The 27,701-nt window shown below is 42.7% G+C and overlaps 1 protein-coding gene and 1 pseudogene across 1 annotated transcript in view; one reads left to right on the forward strand and one right to left on the reverse strand.

Annotated features, from left to right (window-relative positions):
* Window positions 1-27,701, forward strand: part of Ppm1l (protein phosphatase, Mg2+/Mn2+ dependent 1L) — a 243,379-nt gene that overhangs the window by 106,047 nt on the left and 109,631 nt on the right. The window lies entirely within an intron of this gene.
* LOC110320124 lies at window positions 9,380-10,754 on the reverse strand (annotated as a pseudogene).

Raw genomic sequence — 27,701 nt, forward strand, 5'->3', positions numbered from 1 at the left:
ATTATTACTCTCCAGACAGGTTTTCTTGACAGTTATCATTTCTCAACTTTTTCCTTTTCATCTTTCTACCTTATGAGTTGAATCTAGAAGGAAATATATATATATATATATATATATATATATATATATATATATATAAACTTAAGTAGCCTAAACCATTTGACTTCATACTGGATCACATTATGCTCATTGAGGGGGAAGGGAGTGGTCGGTAAAAGAGAATAACAGAGGAGGCTGGCCTGTGGCAGGTCATGAAGAAGGATGCTCATTTCTTGGCAGCTAGGTGTATGATCTAAGCTGTGGCACTGAAGAATAGCTTCCCTTGCAGGATATTTGATGATGCTCTGAACCCCGAGATGGTATACTGGAAAAACCTGTGTCTAGTTGTGGTGTGCCTCAGCTCTTAGCACACACCTTTAATCCCAAACAATCTTCTGGAATTCAGACACACCATTAGTATATACCTTTAATCCCAACCAATGAAGGTAAAGTTAATTTGTAGAAAGAAGCACCAGAGTTTCAAAGTGATGTATAATCGTTGAGTGGCAGACAAATTTACAGATCAGAGAAAGATTTGACAGAGTACGTCCAATTCTCACTAGAAGAGAAGAAAGGGCGTGGCCGCGAGAAGGGGGTACTGTACTGAGACAGTGATAGAGAGAGAGATCGCAGAGAGAGAACAAGCTAGACACAGGCAAAGAGAAGGAGCCAGAGAATGAGAAAGAGCCAGAAGATTAGGACATTTTGCCAAAGTTAGCATGAAGTCAAGCAGAGCAATTAGTAAGAAACTGAGAGAAGGCAGATCGATTCAGTCAGCCTGGAGGGGAGTTTGAGCCAGAACCGCTGAGTTAAACCAGCAAGACAGAGTTCAGAAAGAACTAGAAAGGGTGAGCTTATCCAGCAGCGAGTCTCAGAGGCAGAAAACACTTGAGGCCTAATTTGTATGGAGACTAGAGGCTTCCAGGACCAGGCCTAGGTCAGCAGACAGGAGGAGTAAGCCTCAGAAATGACATTGCATCAGGTGAATAAATGTTGCATTTATAGGCTTCCAATCTGAAGAACTTGAAGCACCCTATTTTAACCCTCTGTAACCTGGCCATGAGTGTCAAAGTGAATGACTTAGTTAGGGTTTCTATTGTTATGATGAAACACCACAAAAGAGCAAGTTGGAGAAGAAAGGGTTTACTTGGCTTATTATTCCACATCACTGTTCATCTCTGAAGAAAACCAGGACAGGAACTCAAACAGAGCAGGAACTTGGAGGCAGGAACTGATGCAGAGGCCATGGAGGGGTGCTGCTCCCTGGCATGCTCCCTATGACTTGCTCAGCCTGTTTTTGTATAGAACCCAGGACCACCAGTTTAGGAGAGGTCCTAACCACACCTCAGCAATCACTAATCAAGAAAATGCCCTCTAGGCCTGCTGTCTTGGCTAGGGTTTTACTGCTGTGAAGAGACACCATGACCAAGGCAACTCTTACAAAGGCAAACATTTGAGTGGAGCTGGCTTACCGTTTTAGAGGTTTGATCCATTATCATCAGGGTGGGAAACATGGCAGCATGTGGCAGACATGGTGCAGGAGGAACAAGAGTTCTCCATCTTGATCTGAAGGCAGCCAGGAGGAGGTTCTGGATCACACTGGCCAGTCTTGAACATGTATGTGTGTGTGTGTGTGACCTCAAAGCTCCACCTCCACAGTGACACACTTGCTCTAACAAGGCTACACATCCTCCAATAAGGCCATACCTCCTAATAGTGCCACTCCCCATGGGCCATGCATATTCAACCCACCACGCCTGCCTATCACCAGATACCATGAGGACATTTTCTCACTTGGGGTTCCCTCTGCTCGGTGTTAAGTTGACACAAAACTATTCAGGACAGTGAGCATGCTTCATATCTGATACTTTCAAAGGGTGTGAGACCAGGGTTTTTTGTTTTTTGTTTTTTTTTCTGCCTCAGCATTGAGGATAGATGTTTATCCCCTGGGAAGAGAGACGTCTGGCAGCAGATACAACCATAGCAATTTTCAAGACTTTGGCTTGTCTTCAAGGTCCCCTGCCAAGATTTCAGTGCTTAAGGGAACCTAGAGATTGGGATGTGACTTCAGGGCCTCACATGAAATTTGGGAGAATGGGAATTTACTTTATTTTGGTGTAGATACTGTTTTAGGAAAGTGGACAAAGCTTAGCTGAATATTTCAAAGCAGAGGTTTTTGCTTTTTAGTCACATTGCACCAGGAGTACCGTGGTCTCTGTGCTTTGAATCAAACATATTTAATATGATAGTTGACGTTTGTCTTTCCAAAAGAGAAGTTTGCACACAGCACAGAAATCACCTGTAGAGCTGGAGACAAACATGGGTCTCATGAAATGGGGTCCCACTTTCTCACCAGTAACGATGCCTGCTGTGGGTTTATAACACCACAGCCTTGCTCTGGGTTCTTGGGCCTTACATCTTTTATCTGACTAGTTGTAGACACGTGTTTTGATCAGAAGCTGTACAGGGCTTTATACTTGGAATCTGAGCTTTATCTCAGTTGCTTTATTCACTCTTTACCAAGCCTGTCCTTTTTAACATTGCAGCAGGACGCCACCTGCAAACCCAAGCTAGTTACAAACACCAGCAGTAGTGATTGTATTTTAAGGAATTTGATGGCTTTGTGCTGGGCCGCCTTCACAGCTGTTCCAGGCCACCTGTGTGTGTCCATGATTTCCTCATCAAATAGAACAAAGTGTGTGAGAGGCTTTAACAAGCTCATGCTGATAAAATGTAGACCCGTGGTATGTGGGTCAGAGATGCTGTTTCTTCAGCATAAATCAGTAAGTGCATTAGGAGGAACACTAGGGTAGAGGCAGGACTATAGAATTACAATGTAACAATAGTGCAACTATAAACAAGAGAGTTTCCATGGAAATTGGACAAGATATGAGAAGTTCATGTTCACATATCTTGTCCAATTTCCATGTCTGTTCAGCCTAATTTGTAAAAACTTTTAGTGATTAAGGATAGGAAGTATATGTTGGGTGCAGTTTAAACATTTCTTCAGCCTTGTCTTTTTAACAGTATATATGGTGTTCTGTGTCATATCCAAGTCTCAAATTTTGTTTGTTTGTTTGTTTATTTAATGTATATGAGTACACTGTAGTTGTCCTCAGACACACCAGAAGAGGGCATCGGATCCCGTTACAGATGGTTGTGAGCCACCATGTGGTTGCTGAGAATTGAACTCAAGACCTCTGGAAGAGCAGTCAGTGCTCTTAACCGCTGAGCCATCTCTCCAGCCCATCAAATTTTGTTTTCAAGTCCTCAGATCTACTGTGTTTTATGAGATCTATTGGTTATATGCTCTGTGATCTCAGAGACACCAGGCTGTGATGAAACCGTGTTAGGATCATTTAAATAGAATTTCATTTTTTTTATAGTTCTCTCTCTCTCTCTCTCTCTGTGTGTGTGTGTGTGTGTGTGAGAGAGAGAGAGAGAGAGAGAGAGAGAGGAGGATTGGTATCATTTTCTGCACTCAAAGGAAATATGTTAAGCTAGCATGGTAGCATGCATCTATAACCCTAAATTCAGAAGACTGAAGCAGGACAGTCAGAAGTTTAAGGTCATCCACTGCTACGTAGCCAATGTGAAGCCATCTGGGGATATGTGAGATCCCGTGTCAAAAATTAATAAGAATAAATGAATAGCATTCGAATAAGTGTAAGCATGACTGACTGTGGAACCGTTTTGTTCTAAGACAACTCTGGAAGAATGTAGTTGATTAGAACCCGGGATTCTCCACATGTACCACAGACATGGAGGGGCTTGGCTCGTGCATTGTTGGAATCACATGCTGTCCTGACTGCTGGAAACTCTGAAACCACCTGCTGCTAACTTAGTCCTCCTTCATGCTCTGTTCTGTACCAGCACAGTTTAGGATTGCCTCATGGACAGGGCTAATAGTTTTTCCTAGCACCTCCTGCCTCTCCTTCTAGACCAGGGACGATACCAAATATTGTAAGGTAGACCTCAAAGATGAAGGTGGTGGAAGCAGCAACAGCAGGAGCAGCAGCAGCAGCAGCAGCAGCTCCAGTCCTAGCAACAGCAGTAGCTGGAGCTGCTGCTCTCCCTGCTGCTGATCTGGTCTAGGAAACTCATCCCTCCTTCCTTCCAAAAGAATGAAGGAAATGATTGACCCCTAAAGCCTCCAAGAATGTAACACCACCATCCAAGATTGTTTATTTCACAGTCGAGACACCAAGCATAGAAGATGGCTTTTATTTTTACATTTGAAAAATACGTCATTATATTAAGAGCTCTTGCTTTGGTGGGGGGATGGTAATTATAGGGCTAATAATCGCTAGTAAATCAAGAATTGAAGGAGTCACAGTAAGCTAAGATCCAGAAGTGGTGGGGACATGACTGTGCCTCTGTGGTAAATAATGAACCTCAGCGGTTCATGGTCATTCATTGCTTTTCGTACAGATGACTTTTAAAACATCGAATCTGAAGTCTTATAATTGTAATTAGCAATTCTGAATTTGATAATTGTACTTACTGAGGGCTTCCCACATAAGAGAGGTCTTTACATATAATTTTTGAAAACAGAGTAATTAATAGAGGATTATTTAAATTCCTCTTCTGTAACATTTCACTTAAATGTGGAAGCATGGTTTTAGCCTTTGGCAAATCATGAATTAATAATTCTAGAAAAGCGAGAGTGCCTGTGGGAAAGACTTCTTTTTTAAATCTTGCTTGAGAAATGGGACTTTCCTAGTCTATTGAGCATGTGTCCATAATTTCTCAGAAATTAAATAGCATGACCCTTTAATTGGATCCAAAAATCTAGATATTTAAATACACAACTTCAAAGCAATTGGCTTGAAATTCAAGGATCCATTTTAGGATGCTCTGAGAATTTTATTCCCTTTCCAGTCCAGCTCTTGCATGCCTATATTCATTTTTATTATTCATTAAATGTATTATAGATATTCATTTTTAGAGTCTGCTGTTATACCTCTGCAAAAAAAAAAAAATCTTATATTTGGCCTTGCTTGAATCTATTTTGGGTAGGATTTGAACTTGAATAGGAGGAGGATCTAGTTCGGAAGAATCACAAATCATGTAACAGTAAGACCTAAAAAACTAAAGCCAAAATCGGCTGGAGGGACATAGCTGAGCTCTTGTGAAGAGCAAGCATGGAAGGCCACAGTTTTCCCAGAGGTCTTCATGCACAGGACGTGTTCCACTCCACTCAGGGCTGATCTTCACCCTGCTAAGGGGCAAAGGGTGGAGGGCAGTGCTGATACTCAGGCATAAAAGGCACAGGTGGAAGAGGGATCTTTAGAACACGTTTGGAGGGTGAACTGAGAACTCACCATCTAGACTAAATAAACTAACAGTTCTACCCTGTTCAGTTGCTTACGGATTTTCTTTTCAGCTGCGCACAGCTCGGTCTTTATTTCTCCATGTTCACTGTTGTACATTTAGGGGACCACTTATCAAAAAGGGTTGCCTTTAACTCTTTAACCTTTGCAGGATAGCTTTTCAGTCGGTATGGAATGGTTACTTCTGGTTCTGAGATGTGATGACTCCTTTATTTTAGCAGGCTCTGTAGCCCTTAGGTGTTTATTTTCTTGTCCCCTTCTCTCCCAACCCCCCTAGTTTTCCTTATAATATCGAGAAGCATTTTACATTTAGTTGTCTTACATTTAGTTGTCACTCTTTCCCTGTGACTCTTGTAGATCCAATGACAGTCAGAGCATGACTGCTGACTGGGAAGTGCCTACCTCGCTGTTGGAGTTGAAGCACTCCTCTCCTCCAGCACGGTGGTTTTCATCTGACCCTTAGTACTGAAGCTGTGTTCTGTGCCACACATGTCTTTTCCCATCATGCTCAGTACAGTCTTCCTAGAGAACTAAGTCCTTGTCCAAATGGAGGCGCTCCTTCAGTGTTGAAAGATGATAAGGGCTTTTAGGGTGCACCAAAGCCGACAGCCAGCAGGTACTCAGTGATGTAAGATGTGTGTGTCTTGGCCATTTGCCGTCAGCCTCAGGGGCAAGTGTTAAAGCATCTTCGTTTTAAAGAGAGCATGGTGATTGCATCCAGATACCCAGAGCAAAACTCCTTGAAAATACATGATTTGTCTTTTTCCCCTGAAATTATATTACCTTTGTTTTTTTTTTTTAAATTTATAAAATATGTTTTGAGACAGAATCTCATATAGCCCAGGGTGGCCTCAGACTTGACATATAGTTGAGGGTGACCTTGAACTCCTGTCTTGCCTCAGCCTCCCAAATACTGGGGTTATAGGCATCAGCCGCCACGCCTGGCCTATTTTTTTTTCTACATCTTTCTCCAGGGGCTGGAGAGAGGGCTCACTGGTTCATAGTGAGTAAGACTCTTTCAGAGGATCTGAGTTCAACTTCCAGTACCCACACTGGGCAGCTCCAGGAATCTGGCACTGCACTCCTGTGTACATAATTAAAAATAAAGTAAATCTTAAATACTTGACAGGTACTGTCATTGATGTTTATTGAGCTCCTGCCAATTCCTGTCTAGCAGGAACAGGGGATGTGGCAGTGAGCATGACACACCAGCCAAGTCCCCTGATCTCAGGGAAGCTATTTTTATCTGACCCTTTGGACTCACTTATATGACAAGGAACAGAAGCAGAATTAATGCCGAGAAGTAGCAACAGGAAAAAAAAAAGGACTGCATCTTAATTTATTCTTGATATAAGAAAATCACTAAATTGCTTCTAGTCCACACATCTAAAATTTTGTATAAAGGTATCTAGTTGTAGTGCTTTGGGATTGTCTGTCAGCATTTAAATTCAAATGTTATGATGGGTTTACGTAGTTTCTGTATCTTAAGGTGTTGATGTTGATCAAGGTGATCTTAAAAAGAAAATTAGTGTAGCATCTCCTTCCACACAGCTACCTTCGTGTGATCTTTACTTCCCACTAATACTTAGTATTTCCTGATAAAGCAAGACAAGAGGGTCTGTTGCCAGGGTGTGGTGGGTGTCTGTCCCCCATGTTAGAATGACCAGTTCTGTCCTGTGAGTGGTTTTTCTGCTGTAGTTAGCCAGATAATTTAATCAGAACCCCCAACAGTAAGTACACTGTGTGAAAAGGAAGGTAAACGAGGCCAATATTTTCCAACATTGGTCCTGTTTGTCCTGTAAGTTCTTGCAGTCTGCCCTCAAACTCCTCCGTGAGAGATGGGAGTTTGCGTTCCTAGTCCTTAAGCAGGCGTAAATCAACAGACTGTAGTAGGGTAGAAGTAATGCGAGTCATTAAGCGATGCCATACAAGGCATGCCATGGCCTCTTGGGACTCATTTCCATTATGTTTTTCTTTATTTTAAATAAGTGTACCCTGAAGAGCCGTGTCTTAGTTAGGGTTTTACTGCTGTGGAAAGACACCATGACCAAGGCAAGTCTTATAAAGGATAACATTTAATTGGGGCTGGCTTACAGTTTCAGAGATTCAGTCTTTTATCATCAAGGTGGGAACATGGCAGCACCCAGGCAGGCATGGTACAGGAGGAGCAGAGAGTTCTACATCTTCATCTGAAGGCTGCTAGCAGAATACTGACTTCTAGGCAGCTTGGAGTCTTATAGACCACACCCACAGTGACACACCTACTCCAACAAGGCCACACCCATTCCAACAAGGCCACACCTTCTAATATTACCACTCCCTGGGCAAGCCATCACAAGCCATGTGAGACAGACTGTTTTGCCCATCTGTGATGAGGTGGAAGCTTTAAGAGGTGGTGATGGGAAGAAGCTGGGTCACTGTGTGTGTGTACTTTAAGGGGCCCTCAGGACCCCAACTTCTTCCTTGTTTCACCACCCACCAATTCTATGAAGTAACAGCTTCCTCTGTCGTCACCTCCTCCATGAGTTGCATTGTCACAGTCCAGCATTGCCATCAGCTCAGCTGGCCATGGGCTCGAAGCTCTAAAACCATGAGCAAAATAAAGGTTTGCTTTGAGAAACCATTACATTTAGCTATTTCATAGGGGGAGGGACAGGCTTACCATAGAGCATACACCTCATCGGAGCTGTCTCTTCTTCCAGGCAGGTCTTCAGGCACAGTGAGCTGAATCTTGCTGAGACATCTCACTGGCCTCTTCCCATAATATCCAGTGTGTCTTAGGTAGCTTTTATAACAATGGAAAACTACGGAGGAGTCCCGAGTCCAGGTGCCTTGTGTCTGTCCTGTAGGAGAGATCACATGAAGAGATCACAGGTAAGGAGGTTGCCAGAGAGGCCCCAGCTGTTCCAGCCCGCAGATGTTTTCCTGGTTTAGGTGACAGGACAGATTTGTGAATGAGCAAGCTCTCACATGATTTCTCAGTTGCAGCTCAAGAGCAGACCCAGCTGATGTTCAGTGGAACAGATATAAACTGTTTGGAGTCCCTGTCCAGACTGCAGATTCATGATCACAATAAACCCTGTCATTATTTTAAGCCACTTTGGGTTCATTTTTTTTTTTTTGGACAATGTACAATTTTATTAATGAATTATGTGTTAAATAGTGATGTGTTTTTAAAAACAGCCATGTTTTAAACTTGTGCATATTGGCCTCTGTGGCAATGCAAATAAATACATGAGAATATTTCTAATTTTCATGCATGAATATTAAGCTATAATACTGTTTACTAGTTATTATGGACAAGTTAAATTCTGTAATAGTTAATACACATTTAAATAGCCACAATTATATAAGTCAAAATGAAAAAACAGCCAGTGTTTGATATAGTTTAGATGTCAGGTTGTAATTTTTTTTTAAGATTTATTTATTTATTATATGTAAGTACACTGTAGCTGTCTTCAGACACTCCAGAAGAGGGCATCAGATCTTGTTATGGATGGTTGTGAGCCACCATGTGGTTGCTGGGATTTGAACTCCGGACCTTCAGAAGAGCAGTCGGGTGCTCTTACCCACTGAGCCATCTCACCAGCCCCAGGTTGTAATTTTTAATTTTCTTAATTCTTCATTTCCGTTCATCGATGCAGTTCTATACATGTGGACGCTGAAATGCAAGCTATGGAATATTACCTTTGACCACAATAATGATCCCACACAAAAGAGCTTGCCCTGCTTTAGTGAGACAATGCATTTGTTCATAATCTTTCTCTCCAGGCTTGGTTGCTCATTCTATTAATGAAAACTCTTATCAGCCCTACCTCAAAATTCAGTCTTCAAGAGAAATTTATAAAGTTAAAGAGAGTTATTCATTTTCTATATATCTCTAGCAACACTAATGCTAAAAGTGATATCAATTACATTTCTTTTCTTGGGTGTCCCCTTGGCCTCATCTTCTCCGATCTTCAATTAAATTCCTTAGTATCCATAAAGTATATTATTTCTGTGGTGTTTTATGTGCAGATTTTTTTTCCGTAAGTAAAATGAGGTTTACACAGTACAGTCTAGTGTGGTGACGTCAGTGTCAGCCAGTTCTTGTCCATCAATGAGTCCTAGTTCTTTTAACAACGTGCAAAGATTTAGTCTCCTTTGTTCTTCAGTAGACATTACTGACTGTAAGTAAAGTGTCCATTGTTTTCTCTCTACTGTGCCTGTGATAGCAGCTGGAGAGTTCATTTGCAGAGAAGCACTATGGGTTAGATAGTCCAAAACCTCTTGTAGTTTAGTTCACAGGAAATGAATACTGGAATGCTTTGAAGAAGCCCATTATAAGTGGAATGGTTTTCCTGTTTTTCTGCTTCCAATGTGTATGTGTACAGTCCATCTACATCATTGGATATAAAATAATTTCTTAAAGGGAATGTATGCACCTGTGGTTATCTTTAAAGCCTCAGCCCCAGTGGCTGCATTTGTGGGCGCTGCTGCAGGAATGATTTATTCTACTACCCCTGGAATGAGCCAGTAGGTAATCTCTCTTATGTGATATTGTGACACTTTCTTTCGGACTTTTGGGAAATCCACTGACTTTATGTTAAGGGTCATCTCCATCTAATGGAACCCCATCTACAAAAGGCTGCTCTTTGGGCCACACTGCCACATTCTGACACACTCGATACAGTGTCCCAGTGGCCTGGGCAGGGATGCAGTGGTGCATATGGGGAACTGACCTGGGGTAGAGAAAGTTCCAGTGCACTCGTATACGCAGTCATACAATCACCTGGGCGTTTCCTTTAAAGCCTTCTCTTCCCCACCTAGCAAAGGGGCAATGGAGCTTGGATCCAACATACCATCTTCATAATTTAGAGGTGATATTAGCATTCCATTGCTCTGTCTTCTGGCTAGGACAGAGCCCAGGCCACGTACAGTAATAAGAGATTGTCTGTGGGAAGTGTTGTTAAGATGCTTGTTGAAATGTGGGACTCTGTTGCAGTTAGGAACTCTGTCATTTAGGGACCCTGCAACAACTTCAGCCTTGGGTCTCTCATCATCTCTAGGCCAAAATAAAAACTGTATTTAGATTAAAAACATCTATAGTGCCTATGTCTATAACATGAATGTATCTAAAACCAGACAAGGCCAGATTTTACAGGAGATCACCTACGAAGTTACCAGCTCCAATGACTAGAACTTCACAAGTATCAAAAACTGAAATGATTCAGGGCTTGTTTCAAAATCAGGGTCTTTGTTGGGTCCAGATCACCAAAGGAACTTCTTTTCCTGGTTCCAGTGGCCTTCTCAGGCTCTGGTATCTCTGTACCCACAATCATCAGCCATTGTCTCAGCCAGCAGCTCCCTTCTTCTCTCCTCCAGCTCCTTGCCACCCTCCATATTGTCCACTCTGGGTTTATGATGTAGTATTATGTATCTCGAATGATGATGTTATAAACATTCAAGCTAGAATACCTGAATTATACTCTTTAGTAGAAGCAGGTCTGTATTACAGACAGGATTATTGATATGGGGTGGACTTAATTGATCTAGTCCTCCCAATTCCATTTTGTAATTTCATGAACCTTCTACCAATACTGTAAAATTATTTGTTGAGAGTAAAGTTACAGAGTTTTACTATTTCTATTAGTCCCAATTCCCTAGGGGAACAGGACTGATAGAAGTGTGTGTGTGTGTGTGTGTGCGCGTGCGTGTGTGTGCATATCTCTGTGTGTGTATACATATCTCTGTCTGTCTGTCTGTCTGTTATAGGCTGTGGGCCAGCTAGTCCAGCTCCGTGCCAGGCGCTGTGCCAAGTGTTGAATGAGAAGGCCTACATGTGCCTGGCACGGAGTTAGCGGCTTCCTCTGCTCCCTACAAAGGGAGACTTGTCCAGGTCATGTAGTTAGTGTCTGGGATTCAAATAGAGCACTAAGGGTCAGTCCAGGGCCTCTGTGTTTGTAATGGCCGTGCTATGAATGTGCAATGGCTGAGTGAGGTTTCTTCATGTGTCTTCTTGCTTCCTTCTTCTTGACACTGGTTTTGGGTTTTTTGTTTGTTTGTTTGTTTGTTTTTAAAGCATTCTCCACAGTAAATATCCCTCTCCACATTCATTTTCCCTTGGAAAGGAAGGATACACTTTGTGTACCTCCCATTTGCCATGAGGCCTGGTCCTGGGTACCATTAAGGTGTATTGTTTACCCTGTTAGGGAAGGTGTGAAAACATAAGTTGTTTGATTGGTACACATGTGTGTATGCATGTTCACATGTATGTCGAGGTGTTCATATGTGTTTATGTGCTTGGAGAGACTTGAAATTTGCACCAGAAATCTGCCTTTGTTACTCTCTACCTTAATTATTGAGGCAAGTGCCCTTGGATCAAACGCTGTGGATACAGCTTGCCTGTCTAGCCAGCTTTAAGTACTGAGATTACAGGCGGTCTGCTACACCTATCAAGCATTTTACCTGGTTTTGGGGGATCTGGTCTGGTCCTCAACACTTGCAGAGCATCTTCCCATCTCTGAAGTTGTTGGAAGTATATACGTTTGTACCCAAAGGACACAAAATAATCTTAATACCAATTGTTGAGTGTTTAACATTCTTGCTTTCAGGACTTCTCATTCAAATGATTTGTAAAAGTAACTTAAGAGTTTGAGGGCTTCTGAGGGAAGAATGTAGGGCCATTCTGGTTTTGAGTATGTTGATGGCGCTAGCATGGACTGCGGGCAAGCTGTGCTGGCCTCGGGTGGATTGAGAACAGGAGGCTTGCATTGGTACTTAGTGAGAGCCTGATTACTTCAGTGTTCCGTATGTGCATCATGCCCCATTTCAGGAGCTGAGATGATTTATAGCCGAACATTGGCAAATAAAATGTGAGGAGAATTCAATCTCTCTGTGCCTCTCACCGGAGCCCGAAGCTGTTCTCTGAAAGTGCTCTGCACATTACTGCAGATGCTGCGTTATTCCTCTATGCAGGTACCACTGAGTCCTTTATTTAGGTGAATTGATTTCCTAGCAAACAGCAGGGCCTCTGAAAAATTGGCAACCCTGCATCAAGTTATGAGAAGCCCATCACTTAATGCAGAGGGTCTCTGTGGGCACAACTGTAGTGGTTGGAGCACCATGTAGGGAGGGTGTGGTCCCATTTTCCCTACAGACACAGGGGAATGAGAAAAGACTTCACAGTGGTTTTGAGTGTAGCAGCCTGAGCCTGGCCGTGACAGAAAGCCGCTGCTATTTTTGTGTGGTTCAGGAATGACTTCTCCACAGAGGCAAGTAATCATTGTATGAGCACTGCAGAGGGAAGGCATGGTTTCGCTAATTGACCACGGAGAACGGTACCACTGCCACTTTCTAGAACTTTGCAGGAACCTGCACAGAGACAAAGCCTTCCTTCTTTTATGCCAGTCTGAAATTTTTTTATTCCTGGGATTTTGCTGCAGAGACCTAGATCTTAGTGTCACCCCAGAAGTTATCATTTGTATGCGGGCCAAGAGTTTAAACACGCCTTCATGTCTGTAAAAATTCTTTTACAATTAAGTTGTTGGGGAAGCTTAATTGCCAACAGAGAACCTTCTCCATCCTCCCCGGGCCAGAGAGAAATTGAACATTTTCCACCTTTAGAGTTTTTCCCACTTCCAGACTCAAGGCAAGCTGTGAATGGCATCCCTTTCAGCTGAGGAGCCTTTTGTACAGTGCGCATTTCCAATCTAACAGCTTCCTATCTCCAGCCATATCATCCGGAACACACATGATCCAATCTAAGAGGTTTCTGTTGTTTTACAACTATATCTGGTTCATGAATGTAGACCTAATGCTTTTGTACACTGTTTAAACTTTATCTTTGGGCTATTCAAATGCTGATTTCTCTGCCCTCATATCTCGTTGCAATCCAGACAGGGCTTTGTAATGCTTACACCAAGAATCTCCTGTCTCAAGTTTGTATGAACAATTCTTACCATTTATTCTCTGTCTTGTCAATAAATGCTGAGCACCCAGTGGGTTGGCAGGATAGAGAATAGGGCAGGATGTTCACAGCCAGAGAAAGGAGGGAAGGAGAGAGAGAGATTCAGATCAGCTAGGAGGATAGAGGATTTGGAGCTATGAAGAAGTTCTGGAGAGAAATCATGGAACCACACCTGAAGCCCATAGAGCCAGATCACTGATAATATGCAAGTATCCTGAGATGGGACAGGGAGGCAGCAAGATTAGCATAGGAGGTTAAGGTAGATCATTTAACTGCTCCGCAGTTGAGGTGCAGGTTTAAATAAGTCTTGATTTCTCCGTGTGGTTATTTGTCTCCTTGGACTGCTGTAACAAAGTATCAGACACTGGTATTTTCCCGTGGTTGTAGAAGCTAGGAAGTCTGGGACCAAAGTATGGGGTATTGTTTCTTAGAGTTCTTCTCTGTGTGCCAATGGCTGTCTTCTGTCTGTGTCTGCTGAAGAGAGGAAGAGAAAGAAAGAGAAAAAGAGAGAAAGAGCTTTCTGGTGAGGTTTTTGTTGTGGTGGTGGTTTTGTTGTTTTTAAATAAGGCCATGCATAGCATTAGGAAGCTCCGGCCTTTCTGATCTTTTTACGCTCAAAGGCCTTGCTTTTTAGTACCATCTCACTGGGGCTTAAGGGTTTTTTCCATATGTATTTTGGTAGAGCCTAGCTCCTCTCTGATTGACTTTCAAACTTATAGATGCGTGTATCGGAGAAGAAAACAATAAGAAGAAAGACCGGAAGGGGTGCCTTATTATACATGTGCAACCCCCCTTCCCTTTTTGCTCCAGGTTCAGAAGACAGAGGCCCTTGTGATCTCTCAGTCATCATATGGACAACTTTGCACTTTAGTTCATTTATGCCCAGGAACCATCACCAAGCCTCAAACAGGAAACCTAGAAATGTTCTCATTAGCCAAGGAACTTGTTACACTCTGTTCAAGGATAGTTGAGGACGTCTTGTGTAAGGGGAAATATTTGCTTTTATTTCTTGAATGGAACAAGCAGAAGGCAAACAAAAAAAAATTTTTTTTTTCATATTAAAAGAGATGGCACAGTTATATCCTGCCACAGGGGTAGCTAAGGAAGCCTCTCATTCGACTCCATTACTTCTGACAGGGTGATGTTGCCCCTCCTCGCCTTCTCCTCATTTAAGGTCTCTGGGCCTCTGGGGAATAATTTTTGTAAATTTTGTGCTCCGTTCTAAAGCTGAGCAGTTCCATCCCTGAAGAGAAGGATGCTTTCCTAGTGACCCCAAGACTGTGGATTACGGAGGATGGAAACCCCAGGTGGATGGGAGTCCCACACTTACAACAAGAGCTCTGCCCAAGGGTTCCTCTCCAGTTCCTGGCATCAGGAATGGATGGTCATTATATTTCCTTTTGCTTGTTAACTCTATGAAGGTTAGGCACTCCTGGATACAGGATAAGATAAGGGAAAAGATTTTTTTTTTCTTTTGTCCCCAGGGATCTCATAGACTAGTCAGAAATGTATTTTGATGGTTCTTCTTAGTTGTCAACTTGATTACATCTGGAATTAACAAAAGCCCCGCGAGGGATTTTTATAAATTAAATTATTTGACATGGAAAGACCTACCTCTAATCCAGATCTTTTGAGATGGGAAGATCCACCTTTAACCTGGACCATACCTTCTGATGGCAGCCTAGATAAAGGACATAGAAGATGGAAGCTTGCTCTGTTTTTGCCTGTTTGCCCTTGTTCTCAGTGCCAAGTCCATTCCTTCACTGACACTGGAGCCTACTTTTAGGATTCCAGCATTTACTGAAGACCAGCTGAGACATCCAGCCTCATGGACTGAAGAACTAGGTTCTTGGGACTTTCTTTTGGTAGACAGCCATTCTTGGACTAGCTGGACCACAGCCCATAGGCACTCTAGTAAGTTTCCCCCCCATACTCCCAATCTGTGTGTGTGGGTATGTGTGTGTGAACCCTGACTACTACATGTATACACTTCAAATGCTTAGGAACAACTTAAGTGGCACATGGTTCAAAGGCAGAATGAATAGATAAATAGTACATAGGTTATTCAAACTGAAAATCCCACAGAATTGAAGACGTTGGCTTCCAAGTCTTTATTCTACAGTTTTGAATTCTGAAGGTCAAAGGTTATTTGTATTTCTAATGAGCTCTCAAATGGTGCTGATGGTACTTTTCTGGTGACCCCAGTTTGGGAAGTAGTGCTTGGGGGATGGGAGATGAGAGGAAGAGAGAACGCAACAGAGGGAGAGAAGATGGCGTGCACAGAGGTGGACCTCTGACAGTACCTATCTGTTGGAGTTAGCCCTCACTCTTCTGTGTGGCTCTGATTTTCAGAGGACAGTGTGCAACAGCCCCTGAAACACCTCCTTTGATATAAAAGGGGGACATGTTTTTTTTTTTTTTTCCAGCAGTGTGGCAGTTCCTTGCATGGAGAGGAAATTCGGCCATCTTGTGGCAGCAGGAGAGAAGCAAGGCTCTTGTTTTTTTCTGAGTGAAGTACTTTCCTTTTGCCATTCTCCCTCCCTCCCTCCCTCCATTCACCCCTGTGTTCTATGATGTATATTAGTCATTTTGTCTATATCTGAAAGCAAATAGGAAATACGAATTTTCAGATTTATGACTGATTACAGTAAAACTAGAAAAATGAAATGAGAGCTATTAGGAAATTTCTAAAGGCGAAGGGTTTGGCAAGCTAGCTACTTAGGTAAGGGCTGTTTTGTGCTTTGGAGAAGAACTTGTGCTGACTGGATGTATGTTTCTGGAAAATAAATGCAGCAACATTTTCCAAACCTCTGGATGGGGCTTTATCATAAAATTTTACTGCTGTGAAGTGGGAGATTTCATTGCTATTAGATTAGCAATAGTTCCAAACTGTCCTGCTCCCAAATATGTCTTCCAACTACTTCATATTCCTGGGGAAATAGTGTCTTGTGGATTTATTTTTTTTCCTAAGCACAGAATATGCACTTAGATTCGTGTTATTTAAATTTCCTATCAAATGCCCCTTTGAGCAGTATAAAAACCTCTCCTAAACTGTTTCCGTTTTTAACTGAAAGCAACCCCCAAGGAGCCAGTATCAAGCCTTGACTCAGTCAGATTGACTTGGAGCATTTTGAGTATGGGGAAGTCAACACTCTCCTTTCTTTCTCTGGCCTGTTCCTACCCTCCCCCCAGCCCATCTGCTTCAGGCCATGTCCAGGGATCCCTTTCTCTGTTCTCTTAGTCATACTCAACATCCTTTCAAATCCATTGACAGTAGGGTATGGGTATAGAACAGTTCAGTATCCCTTCATGGTAGGATGCTATGCCTTTGGCTTACTTTATGGTAGTTGTTGAATTGTTGAACACTTGATTGCATCTGTTTCTTAACAAAGAGGGCAGCTTAGTGTTTCTCTAACTATTCAGAAGTATTTAAAAATAGGCTTCTCTGAGGTAATGTTTTCTGTCTTAAAATATGACTGCATACTCATAATTAGGTATTAAAGAGTACTGTGCTATTATGTTGCAAATTATAGGAATCAGACAAAAGTTTTATTTTTAATATGAAGAAACAAGATAAGTGATATCTGTTACTTTTGTTGTATTTTACTTCTAATAAGGCTCTGACTCCAAGAGATGGTACTGGACTTTTGTTTGTTGTTGTTGTTGTTGTTTTCTTCCTCTCTCCCTCTCTCATTTCCAAATATGGCCATACCACAGGCATTCATCCATAACTACAGCAGTAGGATCTGAACATGCCTCTCTGGTTCTATCTACTGTAGATAAAAGTGTGTAAAGAGCCCACATCATTGTTATCCCCAGCTTACTTTGATACACGCTTAGAGGTTACTTTAAATAACTACAATTAGTTTAAAAATAACAACGGGGGTGGGGGTGGGAGTTCATTTTGTCCTGCAAGAGTCTGTCTTGTTCTTGTCTGTTTCATTCATCAAAACTCAGTGATTTTTAGCCTTCAGATTTATACTCTGTCCTCAGCAGAGTTCAGGGATGGAGGGAAAGGAGGGGGGAATGTTCAAAGAGAAACTAAATATAGTGATCCTATATTAATCGTGGTGTGAAGCACAGTCTACTTTTTTGTGACTTCCTCATTAAATGTCAGACACCGTGTGGGTTGCTGCACGTAATCACTGTGCACTGGCACAGAGTAGGCTGCTGCTGGCTTTAATTCTAGTAATGTTAAATCTTAGAGCACTTGGCTTGGGAATTTATTTAAATGCATGCTTTAGAATTTAGATTTACTTTATTGAATGATAATTTGCATACAATAAAGGGCAGGCATTTGACAAGTTACATGAGTTTTGGTAATACATTTATGCACTGCCACAAGCTAGCAGAAGGGGTAGGAGAGGATTGACCAGCAAGCTAGCAGAAGGGGTAGGAGAGGATTGACCAGGAAAGAAGTGCTGGCAATAAACACGGGGTTTTTGGTTTTTTTTTTTTTTTTTTTTTTGCATGGCTTTGAAGTCAGTTACTATGTGTGTTGTATTGTGAAATGCTACTGTTAAAGCTCTTTGTTACAAGATACTCTTCTAGTGAATTATGTGAAATTTATGAAGGACAGTTGTATTTCATGATCTGTAACAAGAAATGTTAACGTCCTATGTCTTTTAAAATATGAAACGTATACACTCAGAACTCTATGCATCACTGTATTGTGTTGGACTAAATGATCTCACATGTCCTGAATAAAGCTGCCAGTATCTGTTTAACTTTTTCAAGTTTCCTTTCCTTTCCCATTTAAAAAAAAAACAAAAAAAAAAAAACAAAAAAAAAACTTTTTTGAGACAGGCTTTTATGTATCCCGAGCCGGACTTGAACTCACTCTACAGACAAGGATGGCTAGGAATTATGATCTTCTTGCTTCCAACCCCTAAGTGCTAAGAATACTGATGTCTGCCACCCTGACTAGCTATTAACATGCTGGGGATTGATCCCGGAGTTCTGTACATGTTAGGCAAGCACTCTGTCAACTGAGTTACATCTCCACTCTCATAAGTTTTAAAAGATTAAAAATAATGGCCCCCAAATTCAGTTACTTGTGGTGTTGCTATTGTTGTTGTTCCCCCAGAGTATGCTTGGAGGAATGGTAGCCCATCAGGAGAACAACAACTTTAACATTTCCCACCTCCAATACGCAGTGTGCTATGCTCCTTTCTTGCTATAGGAGCTACTAGCTTGCTGTCTAAGGAAGGGTTCAGGGATATAGAGGATAAGGGGAGGAGCTGGCCTGAGCCTAGAGTTACTGAGAGCTGGTAGGAGTCCCCACATTGCCACTTGCTGTCATTTGACAAGTTGTTCCATTTTCTAAAGCCTCAATTTATTCATCTAAATAGAGGGATGACACAATTCTGATCCATCAAGAATGTACCATCCAAATGCAGGATGAAATTGTAAGAAAATGACTGTTGTCTAAAGAGACATTCAAAGTGATGGGGCGTTTTAAGAGAGGGAGAAACCAGGCAGTTACAGACAATTAAAGGGCGTCATAGCAAATCGAGCAGTTCAGTAGTGGTGAGCTCTGTATGATTAATTAGACTTTACAATTGAAACCTTCTCAGTGGGCTGCAGCTTTAAGTAGAACAAGCAGTAGATGCCACACTTGCTGACCTGACAGCATGACACTGTGATCTACAAATGTAGTGGGCAGAACTCATGGCTCTCCCGGGACCTGGGGTGTGTGATTTGTAGCTGCTGAAACCTACTACAAAAGGACAGAGGATTGGAAAGCAATGACATTGAAGAAATGACAAGTAGCCTCATTTCTCCATAGACAGTAGAGATTAGCCAGATGTTTGAGCTCTGCCCCTGTGGTGCGAGGAACCCCACAGAGCTGATGCTAACATTGTTCACAGTGACTCTTCAGTCACTAATGCACTTACTAATCACGGTGAAGCCATTTCCCAGTAAACAGGAATTGAGTAGTTGAGCTTTAGCTGAATGGTCTTTAAAAGCTGATCACTGTACCAGAGCACCAGTTCCAGGGATTTAATGCAGCCCAGAGCCTCCATACCATGGACTAGGGCCATTTTCATGCATATTTTAGGGTTTCCTGAAGTACTAGGGAAGGAAAATGTAACAGATAAGATCTTGTCTACCATTAAACCAAGTACAACCCAGTATGGTTATTTAAAACTTCCCAGAAGTTTATTGAGCTAAGAAGTAGTGTTAAGTCTCACAGAAGCAATTCAGTGTGTGGCATTTCTGGAGTTTTCTGGAACTTTCTCAGCTTCCAGAGCACGAATTGACACCTCCCAGAAAGACACTCTCTTTCCGTGAGCAAGGTACTGGTGTTCTGTCCCTCTCAGTCACCTTTACCTTATCTTTTTGAATCAGCCTGTAGATGGGTGGGGATGGGCAGGTCTGGGGGAGGGCAGGAGGACTGTAGGCCCCTTGGCAATTCTGGTGGGCTTCATGATTCCTAGAAACCCTTCTCTGCCCTTCTCCAGCCTCTTCTTTCCTGTCCCAACTCCTTTACTGGCCTGACCTAAGGTATTAGAAATCCTTCTTTATCACTTATATGAACAATTAATTAAGGTCTACTCTCCTATTCCCTACTGGCTAAATTTTTGTTAAGAAAATATTTTATAAAAAGCCACGAAGAAAAACATACATATAAGCTTGTTCACAAAGAGTAAGTAGGCTACGATTTTGTAGATTGATTTAGTGTTAGGAATGATCTGCTCTGTGGCTAATAGTTCGTCTGTCTCACTGTGTATGTGTGTTTCTCAGACTCAACCCTTAAGAGACCAGAGGCAAGATAACAGTCACACTTTTACACACTGTCTAGGGGCGAAGAAGATTGCAGTTAGTCATTGGATTCCTGCAGCTCATTGAAAAGGGTACAAATCATTATTGTTCTAGACTTAACTCTTTTTCTTTTTTGGTTTGTCAAGACAGGGTTTGTCTATGTAGCCCTGGCTGTCCTGGAACTCACTCTGTAGCCCAGGCTGGCCTTGAACTTGATCCTCCTGTCTCCCAAGTGCTGGGATTAAAGATGTGCAACACCACACCTGGCTCAGATATAACTGTTTTTCTTTTAAAAGTCTAAATGTTGGGGTTTTGTTTTTCTAGTTTTCAGATAGAGTGATACAGCTGTAGCTCATGTGTCTCTGTTATGTGCATGCCTTTATATTGTTGCCATAAAATGAGTTTTTAATCTGATCATTGCAAGTTAAATGTAGCATCGTGGTATCATAGATGGAGAAGGTTCTCTGTAGCTCTCAGAAGGAAACACCCTAATTTCCTGACCAGGACCCTCAGAGCGTTCTGAGCTTGCTTTCCTCTCACCAAGATCCACGTGCTTCCTAGAAATAATATCTCCCCTTCCTTTTGTGATGGACAAACATTTTATCTCTGTAGTAGACTGAGACAGCGTAGGAAAGTGCCTGTAGGAATGTGTATAGGCTGTTATAATGTCTACCTCTTCTAAGCACATCATAAATGGCACACAGTGGGTGCCTTTCCCCCAGCACAGTGGGTGCCTTTCCTCCAGCTAGGCTCTGGGACTGCTCACTCAGCACTGTGTTCAGTTGTGTCCCTGGGACATGAGCAAACATGTTAGGTCTCATCCGCAATTCTCCTGATTTTCCTGATGCCACGAACCAGGCTCTAGATGTCATAATATGAAGGTGAACAGCCATGCTGCTTTTCTGTCAGAGTGCCTACACCAAAAAGACCAAGGTTACCCCTCCAAGATGGCCTGGTTAGATTCATCTGTGGCCCTACAGTAGAAACAACCTTGTAAGTTTCTAAATAATTTTCTACCTTCAGTGCCGTTTAAAATAAAACAAAATACAAATCTTTGAGACTTAAAGACCATTTTAGTAAGTTGTGTAATTGGCTATTGAATCATGGAGTTGCAGACACTTGTGAGCTGCCATGTGGGTGCTTGGGAATTGAACCCCAGTCCTCTGGGAGAGCTCAGTGCTCCGAACCATGAAGCTATCTCCCCAGCCCGGAATTTCCTTTTATAATTACTTTTTCAGAGCAAAATGAGGATCTATGGCTAGTTATGAACAGATTCTTTTTAACATCTGCTTTATATATGTGTGATGTCTGTGAGTGTGCACATGTCACAGTGTGGTAGTGGAGGTCACAGGGACAATGTATGTGAGTTGGCTCTCTTCCCCAACCATATGACTCCCTGGGATGGAACTCAGATCGTCAGCACCAGCAACAGGGTGCTTCTCCCTACTGAGCCGTCTTAGCAGCCGTGCAACAGATACTTATGCAGCCTTTATGAACACTACCCTGGAAGTCTGACACTCCAGCATTATATGCTCACAAGTTAACTTACACTAATTTTGGGCTTTTTGTTTGCTTTGTAACACTACTTATTTATTTTACATATAGCCACCAAGAGTATACAGAAAAAAGGGTAAGAGTTGCTGTGAAACACCTGTGATTGGCTTTTTGGGGGTTTGGTGGCTTTTTGTTTGCTTGTTTTTGTTTTGTTTTGAGACAGGGTCTCTCTATGTAGCCCTGACCTGGAACTTGCTCCGTAGACCAGGCTGGACTCAACTCACAGAGATCCTCCTACATCTGTCTCCCCTTGCTAGGATTCAATGTGTGTGCTACCATTGCCTGCCCCCAATGGGATGTGTAAGTGTTAAATTTATCTACTGGTTTGGGGGGACTTTACCTAGCACCACGTTTCAGATGTTCAAGTGTGTGGGTTGTATTCTAGCCTTTGAGGGAAGAACAGCTCCTGTGGTCTTTTGAGTTGCAAGGTATGTATCCCATACCTTGAGAATAAATAGACTTCAGTAACTTTAGGGAGGGAAGATGTGCTTCCTTTGTCGGATTAGAAGTCCAGCAAGACTCCTCACGTTCTCAGTACTAAGATCACAATACCAGTTCATAGTGGAGCTGAGATGGGAGATCTGCAGGGCGAGCCCTGGCCTCTTACTGGCTCCTCAGTTCTGGGGGCCTTGTTACTTACTTACCGAGGTCATTAGCCCCAAGAAGCATGTCTGCTTTGCCTGTCTTGTTACGTATATGCTCTTCTAGGTTTTTCTTTTGTAAGTATATGAAATATAGAGCTTGCCTTTAGCATTTTTTCATAAGAAAATGATGGGCACAACCTGACATTTAAATGACCCTAAAAATTACACCAGAGAACTCCTACAGCTGACAAACATCTTCAGCAAAGTGGCTGGATATAGAATTAACTCAAACAAATCGGTAGCCTTCCTCTACTCAAAGGATAAACAGGGTGAGAAAGAAATTAGGGAAACTACATCCTTCAATAATTACATTTTCTACTTCCCCTTTTCCCCTCCCTCAACTGCCCCATATAACCCTCCCCTCTTTCCTTCAAATTCCTAATTACCATATCGGACTTTGGTATGTTGTGGCCCAGCCTGTTGTACAATTACATTTCACCTTATTAAACAAAACTTACGTTAATCATGATGATATTAGTTTTCCTCATTAACTTCATCTCTTAATCTTTCCACAATGTTGTAGTAGAGGAATCCCAACAGTCAATTCTTAACTCATGCTGGCCAGTGAAAAAAATGCCCCAAGCTCTTCCAGCAAACTGATGGTCTTACGTCTTATCATTGACACCTGTGTCGAAAATTACCAGTCTCTCCAACAGCTCGACAAAGCCTGCCCAGAATTCTTTAGACTCTTTTCTTCCCTCTTCTCTTCCTCCAATAAGGGCAAAACTTTGTTTAACTACACACTTCCAGCAAGAATTGCAGTGGTCCTAACATCAGGAATTACAGTGGTGCTAACTGCAGGAATTACAGTGGTCCCAACAGTTCCCTTTCAGCATGCTCCAGGTGCTGTGTCCCTCACATTCCACCCCAAGGATGCACACTGACACCAAATGCCATCTAAGCTCTAGGTCTTTGCCTTCTCTTGACTCTCATCGTGGCCCTTTAGATCTAAAAGCTCCAGGTGAACTGAGAAACTCCAGAAAGGAAAGTTGACTTGCCTGGTAAGACCTGTACAAGTTGGCATCTGCCACGTTGAGGCTTCAGGGAAACTAGTTTGCAGGTGGAATCTCCCATCCCTTAAGTCTCCTTCTCACCCTATAAAATCCCTCAGCCCCCTGGGCCACATGCTCGCAGTCAGTACTCCCTCAGAGGAACTGCAGTCCTTTAGCTGTTATGATTAATGGAACAGTTCTGTTCTGGAAAACTAATTATTGCCTCCTAAGCATGCGCTTCTGAACATAGAGTTACAGTAGGAATTTGACAGTCATATTTCAGGCTGGCACTGTGAGACCTCCTGTAGACTAAAGAAGGCCATCTGAAAGCTTCAGATAACCAAGTGGTTCTGTAATGAGTTGGAAGACGTGCTTCACTTCCTGGTGTGCTCTGAACTTTGAGTACTCCTACTAAGTGTAGTTTGATGCTCCTCCTCTTTGACTGTGAGCATCCTTTATAGACAATGGTTTCTAGTCTGGTTATAAGAAGTGGCTGGCATTTCTGTTGTTGTTGGCATTTAACCTCAGATGGCAACAGTGCCCCCCAAGCCTGACTGGATGGTCCCCTTTATTTTCTGAGGCCTCTGCCCATGCCTCTCCCTATATACTATAGCAAAGTTGGTTCGTATGAGCTGGCCTCCTCCCACTTCTAATGTAAAGAAACATGAACGGGGCAAAGAGACCAAGAAAGCTCAATGCTAGCATTGCCTTCGACAGCGAACAGGCTTTAAAGCTTCAAGCAAATGACTTCTGTAGATATAATTGGAATACATGCCTTATGTTAGGTTATCTCAGAACTATTCCTGACTTTAAGACTCTGTACTTGATGAAAGTCCCTCTCCCTGAATGGCACTGTGATAATTAGATAACCTGAAGCTGGGCACGGAAGGGGCAGCGAGGACCACTCCAGTCTGGGCTGTACCTGGGGCTATTCTTGTTCTCCTTTCTTTCCTTTCTGTTGTTTATGATGTACAGGATCTCACTCTGTAGTCTAGGCTGGCCTCAGATTCACAGCAATCCTCCTGCCTCAGCCTCCTGAGTGCTGGGATGACAGGGGTGAGCAACTTCTTACAGCAGTGAGATTAGTGAGAGCACCAATGAGCTTATTACAGCCATATCCTGTGTCCCGACTCTCCAGTCACACACTTGGCAAGAACACGGTATTCCTCTTGAAAGCGGCTCATCTGTGCCCACAAGATGGAATAGCAGCGGCGTTTTAATAAAGGGAGCATACTTTTAATATAAGTTGTAGTGTCTGAGAACCACATGAAGAATTTTATCTTTGACTTTTGAAGGAGGAAAATCAAATCACCTGTCCTATTTAATGGAGAAGCTAAACTCCCCAGTAAAGAGTAACGGACCAGACTTGAGATTCCCTTCTCACCGTCTCCTCTTTTACAATGCAGACTCTTACATGATGCCAAGCATGAAATGCGAATGATATGTTAAATGAGGGCCACTGTGAAAAATGAAGAAGGCAAGAAGGTTATTCTCAAAGGTAGTCCCAAAGTCACAATCAGAAGAGTAGCTTATTCATAGCTGACGCTTGGAGGTCAGAGGGAAATCCAGCAAATATCAACAGTGTCGCCTAGAGAGTCACACATCTCTTGGGGAATTTAATTTATATTAATGAGAAGTGAGACCTGCTTAGAGCTTGCTCAGTGATTGCTCCGGTGTCAGATTTTAATGATCTTACTTCATGAAAAGGATTTTAAATGAATTATCCTGAAAGAAAACCCGACGAGACGCCGATTCTTAATTGTGAGGCTTCTATTACCCTGCCCTCCTGCCAAACCATAATTGCATATCAGGATTTTTTTTTTTTTTTTTTTTTTTTTGAGAGCTCGCCTTACCATGTTGATAACCTGCTGTCAGTGTAGCCCAGGAAATTGCTTGCTGTGTAGGCCAGGTTGGCTTTGAACTTGTGATCCTTCTGCCACGGTCTCTGGAGTGCAAGGATTCCAGGTGGGCACCTCCATGTCGGGCTCCCACCTCAGCAGACCTCATGAAGACCTGCATTTGAGTGGTAGTGCTGCTGCCAGCTACTGTCTGCGAGCGCTCACTGTGGACCGGGCTCTCTGTGAGGCGGTGGTCTCAAATTCTAACTTAGCAAGTTTACGGAATTACAGGTGCGGAGAGGGAGACTCTGAAACATGAATTAACATGTTGCAGGTTGCATTAAATAGTGGGCCAGAACGGTAAGTTTGTTAGGCTCTCTGTTTTCCACTCTAACAAGCGCAGGGTGTTTGCTTTGCCCGGCTGTCTTTTGCGGTATTTATAGACCTTCCCCTTGATCTAGCTACCAACCTCCAGATGCTACGCTTGGGGTTTTATTTTGCAAGCCTACTTAGTAGATGGTGCCAGTGCTATTTATAAACGAGAAACGAGGGGTAGAGGAGTAAACCCCACTGGCCCCAGTGCCACATAGGAGCTGACAGAGCTGGGACCCACCTCTAGACCTTCCTGGCCTTCCGAGCATTTACTACCCAGGTTAACAGGCCCCCTCGAGGGAGCCATCTTCCTGGAGGGGGGCGGGGTCACAGTGGGAACACAGCTGAAGCCAATGATCTCTGGAATCTATCAGTATCAAGCAGTTGAGTGGTGAGAGTCAGGGTCCCAGAGCCCCTTCCCTGTCCACGCCTGGCTGTTGACGGGCTCCTTCTTGTGCAGGCCCCGTCGAAGGATCCATGGCGACTGTGGGCTCGTGATTGCAGGGACTGTGTCTTGTCTGGCAGAGAGCAGCTCATGCCCTTCTGTATTATCTTACTTTCTTCCCACCCTATCCTCCAACATTCTCCAGACCTTTGAGGGGATGGGATACGGATCTTGGTTAGTGCTGAGACTAATCTGTCCTTTATTCTCAGCGCTTCACACAGACGTGAGATTCTGTATTTGCCCGTGTTGGAAAGAAGAGCTCCTCTGATTAAAGCTGAGAGTGACAACTGTCAATGAATATAAACATCAATACTTAGAAGAGTGTTTAGTACAGGTCTGCTTAACTAAATAGTGTAAATAGTGTTTAGTTCTCCTCTAGGGCCTGTGACCAAAGAGTTCATATTCTTTCTCTCTCTCTCTTTTTTTAAATCTTAATTATGGGTATGAGTCTTTGCCTGCATGTATGACTGTGTACCACATGTATGCCTGGTGTCCACAGAGGCTCAAGAGGGCATTGGATCACCTAGAACTGGAGTTACAGACGATTGTGAGCCACCATAGGGGTGCTAGTAATTGAATCTGGATCTCTGGAAGAGCAGGAAGCGTTCTACACTGCTGCGCTGTCTCTCCAGCCCTGCGAGGACTTATCATTATAAGGAGAGAGACAACACCTCAACAGAAATCATTGCACTCCATTAATTATAAGTATATAATGTGATTTATTACACACATGGGTATATATGGATGTTTATATCTCAATTATATCATGTCTATATACCCAACTTTCTAGTCAGTAGCATCTTGTTTCTATTTTTGCCTCGTGTTGAAGGGAATACAGAAATTACCTCGATGATCCTGCTTCAGTTCATATCACTGCAAATGTCTGCAGAAGCAATGAATGAATGAAGACATTTTCTGTATGGTCTGAGGCTCAAGTGGAGGTTTGGTGACATTAGGTAATACAAAGCACTAAGCTGTGGCTCAGCTGTACAATAAAATATTAAGCTGCAAAGTAACTCTACAAGAATAATTGGGTTTTTTTTTGTTGGTAGTTTTTTTTTTTTGTTTGTTTGGGGGATTTTGTTTTTGTTGTTGTTGTTTAAGACGGTTTCTCTGTGTATCCTTGGCTGTCATAGAACTCGCTCTGTAGACCAGGCTGGCCTCAAACTCGGAGATCCTCCTGTCTCTGCCTCCCAAGTGCTGGGATTAAAGGAGTGCGCCACCACTGCCTCACTTGATATTCTTGCAATTGATTAGCAAGGAGAAAATGAATGTGAAGCAATATTGCTATTGACAAAGGCTAGAAGAAAATGCTTTAGAAGTTTCAGAGGTGTTTGGGGACAGGAGGGTTGCAGTTGGATTTGACTGTCTTTTTAATTTGTTTCTGTATTTACATGTCCCAATATTAACACGTATTGTTTTATGTCAGGAAGGAAACACAAGTGATTGAACAGCAGCAGCCTTAAGTTTCTTAGACACTGTGTACTCTTAAGCGAAATACAGGTTTCTATAAAATGGCATGAAAGCTGGCTGTATTTCCACAGTAACTTAGCATGGAATCCCTGCAGTCAGGCTTCCTGCATTTGGAAGAGGACGACCTGGCTGCATGCGCTGACTTGCATGAGCTCTACAATTGTTAGTGCATTACTTATCGGCTGGGTACACATATGTTACAGGGCACGTGTGGCAGACAGAGTACAAAAGGGGAGCGATTCAAAGATTCTCTTTGTTGGTCTCTGGAGTAGAACTCAGGTTGTCAGACTTGGCAGCA

This window comes from Mus pahari, chromosome 4 (genome assembly GCF_900095145.1).
Source record: "Mus pahari chromosome 4, PAHARI_EIJ_v1.1, whole genome shotgun sequence".
Classification (NCBI taxonomy): domain Eukaryota; kingdom Metazoa; phylum Chordata; class Mammalia; order Rodentia; family Muridae; genus Mus; species Mus pahari.